Source organism: Seriola aureovittata, chromosome 1, assembly GCF_021018895.1.
Source record: "Seriola aureovittata isolate HTS-2021-v1 ecotype China chromosome 1, ASM2101889v1, whole genome shotgun sequence".
Lineage (NCBI taxonomy): Eukaryota > Metazoa > Chordata > Actinopteri > Carangiformes > Carangidae > Seriola > Seriola aureovittata.
The window spans coordinates 10,953,926-10,966,136 of NC_079364.1; the positions used below are offsets into that span (position 1 = coordinate 10,953,926).

General features: G+C 39.4%; 1 long non-coding RNA gene across 2 annotated transcripts; it reads left to right on the forward strand.

Annotated features, from left to right (window-relative positions):
• Positions 1–5,255: 5,255 nt before the first annotated feature.
• On the forward strand, positions 5,256–10,186 carry LOC130171033 (uncharacterized). 2 transcript variants are annotated; one of them, XR_008828069.1, is made up of 3 exons: positions 5,258–6,372; positions 7,480–7,768; positions 9,445–10,186. It is a non-coding gene; the product is annotated as an uncharacterized LOC130171033 (long non-coding RNA). The 2 variants fall into 2 exon arrangements; XR_008828068.1 differs by having other exon boundaries at positions 5,256–6,372; positions 7,480–10,186.
• The last annotated feature ends 2,025 nt before the right edge of the window (positions 10,187–12,211 follow it).

A 12,211-nucleotide genomic window follows, 5' to 3' on the forward strand; every position in this document is an offset into this window, starting at 1 on the left:
CAATGTCCACTATAGTGGTCCTCCAGGGTCAAAACAACATTTCACAAAACCCAACATTTCACAAAAAACACGACATTCACAAAACACATTTCCAAAAACACATTTCACAAAACACAATAACATTTGAGATTACGGGGAAGAGTGTGACAGCACGTTTTGAGTGCTGATTGGACAGAACCCAGGTCATTGCAGAGTTTAGAGCAGAAGAGTAGCCACCCTGTATCCTGTTGATACATTTAAAGCAAGGAATAACATTATATTCCCGTATGATTTCTATCTCCTCTTCCATCCTTTTAACTCAGTTTAAAATTCATGCAAGGACACTGCTGAGAGAAGTACAATAGAAACAGGAAATGAAATTGAACTGTTTTCAGGGATTGGGGTTCTGTACAATCATGAACAAGGAGTATTGTAACAACTTTTCTGTACTCTGAAATGTATTGTTTGAAATGTCGTGTTTCACAAATGTTGTGTTTTGTGAAATATTGTGTTTTCTGACATGTTGTTTTTTGGCGCTCCGGGTCACCGTCGTCCATTACAATAGCACAATGAAAACTCAAGTGTGCATTTCACATTAGGCATGCATAACTTTGATAATACTAAATTAATATGGTTTTCCTGTATAAACACACATAGTACGTATTTGGGACAAAGCACTGATGTTGCCAGGGAAACCTGGCTTACATTACTTTTGTGTTACTGCATTTATCTTTTTCTTGAATATCTAATTTTCAAGTACAAACACAGTCAGTGATTACAGCTGATCCAACAAAGCCTTCGATTGGGATTTTCCCCTCAGTGTCTTTGGTGGATAAATCTGGAGTAAATCTACCCAATAATACTTTAGTGTGTCTCCAACTGGAGAGTTGGCACCTAAGCACAGCCAGCCCAATAAGCAAATATTGGCCACAAGATGACGGTGGATGAAAACATGTGAGGATTGGCAAACTGTATATTTAATTGTGAGAAAGGATACTGAGCAAACAGATTAATGATTTGCTATTTTCACAGTCCTTGGAATTGTATTAATCTCCTGGTGTTTTCCCCTAGGCTTTGTTGCAGAGCTGATGGCACCCCTACAGAGAGTACCCTGGACAATAAGATCCTTCAGTGTATTCAGAACCACATGTTGTACACTGCTGTTGGTAAACTGTACTCATGTATGACATTAAAAAATACTCCTATTTGTTTTGTTTAGAATAATTACCTTCATCAGTCATTTTAGTGTCTGCTGCAAGTTTATAGGGCGATGTCATAATTGACTGCAGAGTTCACAGTACAACTGAAGGCCACACAGACTAGATGATGCTCATGTTTTAAGTCGCCGCCCTTTCATCATATGCTCAGTAACAGTAAGTGTTAGTATTATTAATTTTTGCAAGGATGAATCATAACAGTCCCCCCATAAAATCACTGACTACTGATTTTAACAGTTGGGTTGCTAGAAGAAGTTCTACATGACAATCTAAAATAAGTATTTGAGAATTCCAGTGGCAAAAACAAAGCTTTCAAACAGGTGATACTTAAATATGTTTGACGCAAACTTGATTTGAATAAAAGCAAAGAAAACGGAGGCTGCTGTAGATAAAACAAAGAGTTTCAGCAAATGGGGTTTTCTTATAATAACTGTAACAACTGAGATCACATCTGCTGCAGCTGTTTTGCCCCAGGAAAAATAAAATCATGTTTTTTGTGCCATCTGTACTCTGTCCTTAAAAGTATTATGTGTACTATTGTACACACATTCAATGTTTACAATAAGCCCAGAGGTTACAGTTTTCCTACATCTGTTATTATTGTCATTTTAAGTATCAGGCCTGGACAATGAAAACTGGTTAAGGAATACCATCTACCCTTCCTCACCAGTAAAGTTAGACTCTTCTTTTGCCTCCTTACTAGTAAAAAACTGAACAATTAAGCTATAATAAATAAGGAGAGCTATACCGTGTAATACTGCCAGTAGTGTTCAGTAGTCATCAGCTGAAAAGCGAAAAACTGAGTGTCAGTATGGCACCACTGCTAATGTTCTGCTGCATGAAATAGTCTACTAAAATATCATAATGAGACAGATGAACAATGAAATCTCTGAAACCTTTCAGGGCTTGAGATCATTTTGAGTGACTTAATGGTTTATTTATTTATTCAATCATAATAATGTATTATCCATGGGAGTAAAGGAGCTCCATCCGTCCCTGCCACCCCCTGGGGCAACAGATGTTTCACAGCCCATATGGTGACTTAATTTCTTTCATGGTCTCTCTTTCGTCTCTCTGCAATCTCAACATTGTTGCTTTCCTGCTTTTAAATAGAATTATGTAACAAGCTGGTCTCATACGAGGTTCAGTGGTTTAGGAAGACCTCAGTATCAAGCTGCTGCATCTTCTTCAAATTGAGGAGAAGCCACTTTAGCTGGTATAGGCACCTCTACAGAAAACCCCCAGGCACTCTCCTGGAGATTTAGGCATGGTCAACTGGAATAAGACCAGCATAGAGACCCAGTACAGCCTGGAGGCTTTACATTTCCCAGTTACCCATAGGAGATCAACATTTAGAACTGGGCACGTGGGCTGTCCTGTTCCTACTGAGACCCTGACCTGGATAAGAAGCTGAGCAATCCATCAACGGATGGAACAAGGAATACTGTGGCAGAAAGACCCAACAAAATCTTTAGTAATTGGGGTTGTTGCGTTTTTCTATGTTGTTGGTTGTTTTTGTAACATATAGTTTATGCCTAATCGGATTATTTGACCAAAGAAGTCAAGGAATTTACTTTGATGTTGCCTCCAGCAAAAGTAAACCATCACTATTCAGGAGACGAGTGTTTCGTAATTGTTTTTAGCATTGTCTGCCTGATTTCACCTGTCATTCAGTGATTTGGGCCCCTGGTGTCTGCAGTGTTGTAAAGTGCCAGTTATTTTCAGGATCAATGAAAGCTTAGCCCAGGGAGAGAAAAATTACAGATAAATGTTGCAGATGATTTATATTGTAAAAGTTAAACAAGGCTTTTCAAGCAAATCTTGAAGAAAATAGCACTTTACAACAGGAAGACTTTAAAGTGAGGAAATTTTGAAATGTTATAAATGGGGTGTGGCGTATCAGTGCACCACAGCCAAATGCTTAATATGCAAAAGAAAAACCTTTAACTTTGGGGAGTTTCCCAGAATCTTACTACACTTCATAACTCTATCACCAGACAAGAACATCAATATACATCAAAACTCTGGAATGCATTCAAAGCATTAGTGACGCCAGCAGCGAGGGTAGAATCACAATGTCGATAGGTTTTACACAAACACTCATGGTCCCCTAATTTAAAAAAAATTCAGATAATTACACACAAGACAATTCGATACAAGTGTCAACCATGTGTCACATATTCTATGATACCACACTGTGAGCTACCACCAATGGTTATTCACCAGCTTTTCTTGCACATTTGACCAACGCAGTCTTTTGCATTACATGTGAGTTCCTGTGTGAACACACATTTGTATTTTGCACTTGAATAGCTGCTCCAACCAACAATGGAACATAGCAGAAATACAGCAGAGTTAGAGCTGGTCAATAGTTGTAAATTGACAAAGGTTTCGATATTATTTCAGACAGTGACTTTGACACAATAATAAAATATATAATCAAACATTTCAACTATGTGGTTGACTTCAAAATGAGAACCATCCACCACTTTATAATTTTTTCAAGCTCTACTATTAGTGACTGTATTTACCATTAAGACTATTGGCGATAATCTCCATTAGCTATAAAATAGCTATCTTAGCTTGAGCATTTGAGAAATCAAGCCAGGTGCATCAAAAACATGTTCTAATAATGTAGTAATCTGATTCATTCTCACAATCCAATATCACAACATGACACCTTGTGTGTGAACATAAGCAAAATAAATACCCACTCCTTTGTAAAAGGACCAACCCAAATGTATCCACATGTGCCCCCAATTTTGCACCTCTTAGCTTCTGTTTTTCAGGGCCAGTATTCAGTGCAAACCTTTGAAAATACAGTACAAAATACAGACAAGTAGTTAATCAAAAGAGGCACAAGAGAGCAAGTGATGGACCTGTTTCAACAAGAGAAGCCATCTTCAAGGCTGGCCCTCGGGGAAAATGTACTATATTGGATGAAAAGAAAGATTAGTGCGTTTTTTTACCAGCATTGTTTTACATCCATTAATTCTCTCATTCCTCTGTGGAACGTGTCTTTTCTTGGTCTGATTGCATAATCCTGTAATTTAAATGTGTAAATTGAAATTACATTTTTCTTATAATTTTTGTTTGTGTCCAATTATAGCGAGCCTTCGCATGACGTTCTCTCCTGCACACTCCGACAGTCAGGAATCTTGATACTTATTCAGGTGCTTGTTTCGGCTTTATGGATCCATCAGTCCTGGAGTCACTGATGACCAATGTGTGATACCCACACAAGTTCAAAGTTCACACATTCCCAAGCTGTCACTGAGGAATTTGTCATTACTGAAATCAGTCCTCATCATCTTATTACAGTTCATTGCATTTAACCCCAGAAAAATTCAGATGGCTTTTGCCACATGCTTGCTCATCTACGGATTGATGACCTGAACTCCTGTCATTCATCTCCTAGCTTGTCAATCTAGTCTTTGGTTGCTGTCGCCACTTAATATGCTCTCGTGTGGAATGCTTCTAGACATAGCTGCAACTGCCTTCCTTTTTGTTCCGTTATTCAGTAATATTACCTGTCATTGTTATGTTGTACGACACACAACCTAACCTTTTCTTTCCCTCTGGCAGTACGCAGTGTGAGGTCATGTTGAGGATGGCAGCACGCTAGTGACAGCCTTTTACAGTAGCTCTGTGTCATTTTGACCATTTTAAGGTTTTAATCTCATTTTTGTGTAGTGATTTAAATTGTATCTCAGACTGATATAATTATTTCTTCAGCCTATGTCACCACGCAAACAAGTGGACAAGTGTCCAGTATAAAGAGGAGGCTAGAACTTCAATACAAACTTAATTCAATGCCTTGCACAATGTAAGACAGATAAACGAAGGCACTAGAGTAGGCTGGGAGCTACACAGTAGCTATAAAAATTGTACAATAAACTGGGCAAAACTGAGGCAGAATAGCCAACCAGGCACTGATACTGACTTTCATATAAATAATAAAAATACACAGTGAAAATTAAACGGCTGCTAATACTCAAACACTCTCCCAAGAGAGCAGAATTAGGCTAATAAAAACATACTGCCACTACACACCTTAAAAATTCCACACACTCACACACCCAGGACAATAGGTAGAATAGCACTGCAAACATGTCAAATTAGGAGCAACAAATAGAATTTATATGAAGCCTCAATCAATTAGAGTTTATTATGCTATGGCTCAAGGACTGCACAGTGCCCATCATCAAATATTGCACAATGCCTGGTTTAAACAGAAATGAAAAAAAGAAAACAGAAAACAACAAAAAAAATAATTAGATTACAGCAAAAGGCCCATAATCCTAGACAATCCCTCACATGGAAAAAAAGGTTACATTCTCGGACAGTCGTATTAAAAATAAATATAATATTAAACTGTCGCCAGACACATTTTAGGAACAATGTTTTCATTCAATTATCAACTCAATATGCTGTACCTTTAACTAATTTTAGTGCCCAGAGCTACAGTGTGCTTACAATCACAATGACCAATACTAAAGGGGAAAAAAAAGAAAAAACACCTTGTTTGACAAACAGATATTCTGACATTTATCAAACTGTGTAGCCGTGACTTAACAATAACACCCTCCACTTCATGGTTTGCACCTTGTGTCTAACAGGCACATTGATCAGCTGACTGGGAACGATGATACAAATAAAAACCAGATTGATTATTTAAGTTTTTTGCTTTTATCGCCCAATTGGGGTGATTGCTGGCGTATGGTATTACAATAATATTTGCCTACCGCAAAACAAAATGTTTGGCGTCCCCCGTGACTGCACCACGCTGCACTTCGCCGGCCACGGACAGGTAGGAGAGAGAGACAGAGTGTGTGTGAGTGAGAGAGAGAGAGAGAGAGAGAGAGAGAGAGAGAGAGAGAGCGTTACTTCCGTTGTCCCCTAAATAATCTTCCCCAGGGTGCTAAAAGGCATCACCGTTACAACTGTCGCCCTAACTGTTGTTTATTTTAATTTTACTAAGACCAGGGAGATGGTTAACCAAGTGGTGTATCTCTTCATCTTCCCTCTCTTGATGCCTGATCGCGTTGTCTACGCCCGCGACCGCCTTTTTGCCCTGCGGAGAATGGCCTCCACACCCGCAGAGTGGCCTTCTGTTCCCGAGGAACTGAGAAGGAGGCATCGCCGTGGATGCAGAGAGGAAGAGGAGATCCTCATGGTGAATGTCATGGCACTCTCTCCTCTAACCAACCTAACTTCCGCCAATTTGTGAACAGTTCAACCAGGGAAAGTAGGACATTGGACTTGTTATAGAGTAACATTGATAATACATACAGGTAGGCTACAGCAGAGGACTGAGCTTTCTCCAATTCACATAGAGGGGTCTAGGGTTAAGATCTATCTATCTATCTATCTATCTATCTATCTATCTATCTATATCTATCTATCTATCTATCTATCTATCTATCTATTCATTTGTTGATGCCACGTTGACATCTCTGTATGGATACACACCACCTCAAGCTCAGTCTTGACAAGAGTGAAGTACTCTTCTTTCAAGGCTGTTTCTGCCCTCTGCAAGATCTTTCCATCATCACTAACAACACTACAGTGACCCCTGCTACCTGTCAGCAATTTCACAGTAATTCCTGACAACCGGCTGTCATTCATCAAACATGTTCCGTCACAACTACAACTCATACCTGTATATTAGTACTTCACATCGGCGAATTCAGAGCCTCACTAGGGACTCGTATAACCTCCTAGGTCTTTGTCTAGACTACAAAACTCCCTTTTGGCTGGGTTTCATATCAGAAGCTGCAGTAGCCTCTGAATGTGACCAATATATCAGTGGATGTGGTTCATGGGGAATAAGTGAGAAAAAGCTCACTATCTATGAAAAGTAAAACTTTTATTTCTCTGAGGTTATTTCATTAATTGCAGACATCTTATCCCATGATTGCTTCCCCTTTGAGAAACTTTTGCCTTGGCTTAGTGAACTGCCCTTTATGATAAAATGACATACAGTGCTGCTGGGTTCTTAATTATTTGAGGTAGGTGATGAACCTTCACAGAGTTCACTTTGTGCATTTGTGCATGCAAACGCACTGTCAGCTGACTGATGCAGAATTATCCCCTGAAATCAAAACTTAATTTCTAACAAGTAAGCCGTACTTACAAAAAGTCCTCTGTACCAAAACTGTATGTTCCTTCTTACTCCTCCCACTTCAGTCTTGTATTTTTCTATGTGTTTTTGGATCATGTTCCATTTAGTCTCAGCTACCAGCATGGCTTTAACCTTATTCCTTTCCTTTTATCGCCCGAGGGCAAAAGGTAAATGGAGGATTCTATCAGTCCAAACCCCAACGCTGCAGAAGGCTTTCAACTCCACCAATTGAACCCACACGCAGTAGAGCTGTCAAGCTAAGCTGCTGAGCCATGTGAAGGACCAGTGAGGGGGAAGGAAGACGAAGACGCCATTACCGTCTGTTTATGCCAAGAGAATAGGAAAGAGGGGAAAAAACAGGGTCATTGAGCAGAGCATAAAGGAAATTGTGCTGTGATGCAAACACAGAAAGCCTAAGCTTGCAGGGCTATCATCTAAACCTAATCAGGTGCAGTAATTTCAGCATACAGCGGCTTGGTCATTTTAAAGGTCTTATTAGAGGCCCCCATTTTCATCATGTCTTGGGTACTACATGTTAGGTGAATGTGCCTGCATGAGAGTAAAAATTGCCCCGTACTTGAGGTATAGAGTGACACTCCTTAACTCCTTGGAACAAAGCATGTCATGGTCTGTAAGTGTGAAGAAGGTTTATTTCTTCTCATTTGTCTAGACCGAGAGATCTCTAGTCTAATCATGACCATTTCTTTGAGAGGAGTGGACTTGCAAGTGTAACTGATTGCAAGTAATGGCAGCAGCAGCCTATTGTGTTGAACTCACTTCGCCACATCTGTAGTCTTTACAGGCCACTCGATAGCACAGAAACCAAGTGAAAGAAACAGTCTTTGTGACTCAGATAAAATGGGACTCCTCTTGTTTGTTAAAACATAACTACAACAACCATGAATGTGGTGAACATAACATTATTTTCGATATACACAAGGTCAACACAATGAAACAAACCTTCAAAACTCTAACTCTATTGCAGACTTGGTCACTCTATATATAACATCACCTAACTAATACATAAAATGATAAACTGCTTGCACAGACAACCTATGGAGGTGGGTTTTTTTTTGTTTCGGTTTTTTTTTTACAGGAGGAAAATGTCATTTCCTTGATTGATACGATACATGTTTGTGCAGTATCTACAGTCTAAAACCAGGCAGTAGTTGTAAATATGCATAAACTGCAAAACATAACTGAAAATACAATTTCTTTGAGCAGAATAAAGCCATCAAGTTTTAGAAACGTACCTACAGCGTATAGAAAGTTTAGTAACTGCGTAGTGGTATGCAAGACATGGTTTGTGTTAAGTGTTCCATTTGAAGACACATCCATATAGATTTGTATTAGCAAAAAATATTGTTCAGTCACCCCCTGCTTTCTAGTTAGGGCATTCAAATTTGTCATATTGCCTCCGGGTGTCTAGGAAAACAAGGCCTGTTAAGAGACTGTGTCCAGACGGCCTTCTGACTCTGCAGGAAAGCAGATGGTTTTTAATAATGCCCTACTCTCAGCTTCATGCCCCCCAGCTAGCCAGCCACACAAATGCACACACATACATACAATTTCTCTCTCTCTCCTTCTCTCCCTCTCACTTTCTCCCTCTCTCTCTCTCACACGCACACACCCCCCCCCCCCCCCCCCGAGCTAGTGTTGCCAGGTTTACAGCTTCCCTGCTAAATTGGGCTTTTGTAAAAATTCAGTCACAGATAAAAGTCATAAAGTTGAAGGTTGGAATATTTTGGACTATACTTTTACATGATCTTGTGGTCACAAAAAAAGTGTAACTGGTATATAAATACAGCATAACGAGCATGTTAAGAAGGAACACTGACTCTGGTGTTAAATATCTTGCAACCCAAGGACAGAGCCGACAGCACATCCTGCACATGAGGGCAAGCACAGGGCTGGCACTGCCCACAGTCACAACATACCATTATATACCAACAGTCCATCCTCTAAGCATAAACAATAACAACTTGCAGTATCTAGTTAGTGAGCTAATCGAGACAACATGCTGATATAAATAAGCTATTTTTTGAGTATTTTGCTCACCTACGTTTTGACATTTTGTGGTAATTTAAATCTCTCTCTCTCTCTCTCTCTCTCTCTGTCTCTCAGACATTGTCAGGGAAGTAGGACGTACGACGCTGGTATGTATTACTTTATTAGGTGAATTAAAGCAAAAGCTTGCAAAGAGGGAGCTTCGTAAAATACTCTGGGCTTTTCCAGAAGCCCATTGCATTGTGGCAACATTATGACCTTTATGACAAGATAGAAAATGTCCAGCCTCCTACTCCTACTCCTACTCTTAAAGAGCATCACGACTGTGGCTGTACAAATTGTGTGCTAGATTATAACAGTTTGAACTGTTTATTATATACACTGTACTTTTATTGATGTTTTGAATTTATCGGCAACGTCCTGGTTGATATTAGGAACAGGCTAAAGTACTGTGTAATGCTACTATTGGCTATGTAGCAATACCAAAAACTTACAACAGACTTACTCCTGGCACCAAGCTGGTTCAGTTAGTTAACATCTTTTCAAAACACAAGTCGGAACAAATAACAAGGAGATACATGTTGAAACTTGCACAAGCATCTATTTTTTTAACAGTTGGACTTTCAACTGTCACCTATATTCAACAAATTTATAGCTCAGATTTCACAGCTATTTGGGCCCACATGCAGTTTACAGCTTCATCAAGAAACCATGGTGCTGACATTGTTTTTCATTGACAAGTGCAGTTGCAGTTGTATTGTTTATGATCATTGCTGAATCTTGCCTGGGAATACAGACCAAACTAACTGATGTCAAACTGTCTTTGTGAAGTTCTGTCATTAAAGTTCTCAGGACATCAGATTTACCTCTGCCTGCATCATTTTTCAGAGCCGTTCCCTTCTTGTATTGTATGTGTCTTTAGTGTTAAGCAGTGTAAAATATCCAGCAGCTACCATGAATGAGTCTTCACATACGCTAAGGCTCAGCTTCTTCTGCTGTAGTCCAGGGAAAGTGAAACATCCCCGATACCAAGCATGGTAGCATGAAAGCATTTGAAAACATCCTGTGCCGATGTGCTGTAGGTCACTGTCATTAGCTGTAGCTGCTGAATCTCAGTTGCTGGCAGAGACCATATTTTTAACAAAGTATCATGTTACCATGCAGACCACCTGACATAGTGAGATATTTCCAGATTTACAAACACAGTGCTGGTTTAATTGAAAATGTTTCTGTTTGTGTTTAGCCTATTTGTTTGTTTGTTTGTTTGTTTACTTTGCTTTTTTTTTTACACAATTCCACTTTGCACATACAATCGTAATAGCTCGACAACTAAATTACACGTTTCATATAATGAGACATCATCCTCAGCTGAATGAAGCACAGTTTTCAAATGTGCATCCAGTACTGATGTCGCGCATGGGTGAATCTCAGGTTGCAACCTGGCGATGTTTTGGCAGAATGCCATTGTGTGTTATGACTTCTTCTCCTAATGCAAAAAGTATCATCTGCTAAATCCGTCATTATAGACCATGCACTGATCAGCCCAATGAAATAAGAAACTCAGTAAATTAAATAAACTCAGTGAGAGAGTGAAGGTGCTTACCGTGTATCATCTCTTTCCGTATCATAGTTTACATTATGTTATGTGCCTTTCTTGAATTTCTTTTCGTATTAGAATAAAATAGTAACAGTGCAGTCTGTTTGTTCCTACTTTATAGGATTAGTAGTCAATTCAAAAGCTGTTTAAGACTCGGGATGGCAGGTAAATACAATTAAGTACCAGACAGAAAGTAACCTGCAGCATACTGGACATCAAGGACAATATAAAGTATCCCAAGTCCAACAAACACCAAGAAGTGAAGGTTAAATTGGAATATGGCTTTGAAAACGCTCTGGTATCCAAACTCACACACTCATTTACACACAGAGCCTTGCTTCTGACTATCTAGTTAGTCTGCCAAATGCTTTCCCAGGCAATAGAGGGCTCCCATGTGTTGATCCTGAAATGCATGAATCCATCAACAGGGCTGCTGGAGAAGGACATTTCAAAACGTTCTTGAAGTGACTCCTTTCCCATTTTAAAACTCTTTGACTAATGTTTCTATTAATTACCATATCTCACTGGGGTGACATTTAGATTTAGGAGGACAAACTGCGCATTCAGGCAAGAGCAATAAGTTTATTAAAGATTTAAATCAAGGATATATAACATTGACTCATTCTTTTACGAAATCTGCCTCAAGCTTTTCTGTCCTGAGGGGAAGGGTGTGAACATGTCATGAATAAAGTCCTGTTAAGCTGTAAAACCTTTTATCTAAAAGTGCCTCGAGGTGAAGTGAAAAAAAAAAAAAATCAAACTTCTCCCTGAGTGATGGCCCCAAAAGTGTCGGCTTTACAAGTTTTGGTCATGGACTGCCAACATACGGCAACAGTCATAATCATTTATAAGAATGTTTTTTTTTTAGGGTAGACAGGCGTAGTTAATAACATTAATAATGACTGTATTTCATTTAGATGTTCCAGCTCCCAGCCCCTGCTACTGTGCATGCTGGCTCGCTGGTTTTGCTTAGTGGGACACTTGCACTGAACAGAGCCATCATTAATGTTATTGGTTACACCTGTGCTTTTCCTGCACAGTCAAAATGTTCGCTGTGAAAGAGGCCCATTGTGATAAATTAGGGACTGTAGCTGCCACAATGAAGTTAACCACAGAATATAGCGTTGCGATTGTTTTTCTGGACCATCACAACCATTAGTGTGTTGCTTGGAATGTAGTAGAGTTTTTACATGTACAGAACACCCCTGCAGAGATTCTGCAGCAAAGCCGCAGAGATATTTGACAGCAGAGATCACACGAGGAAACATCATAGGCCATGGCATAATC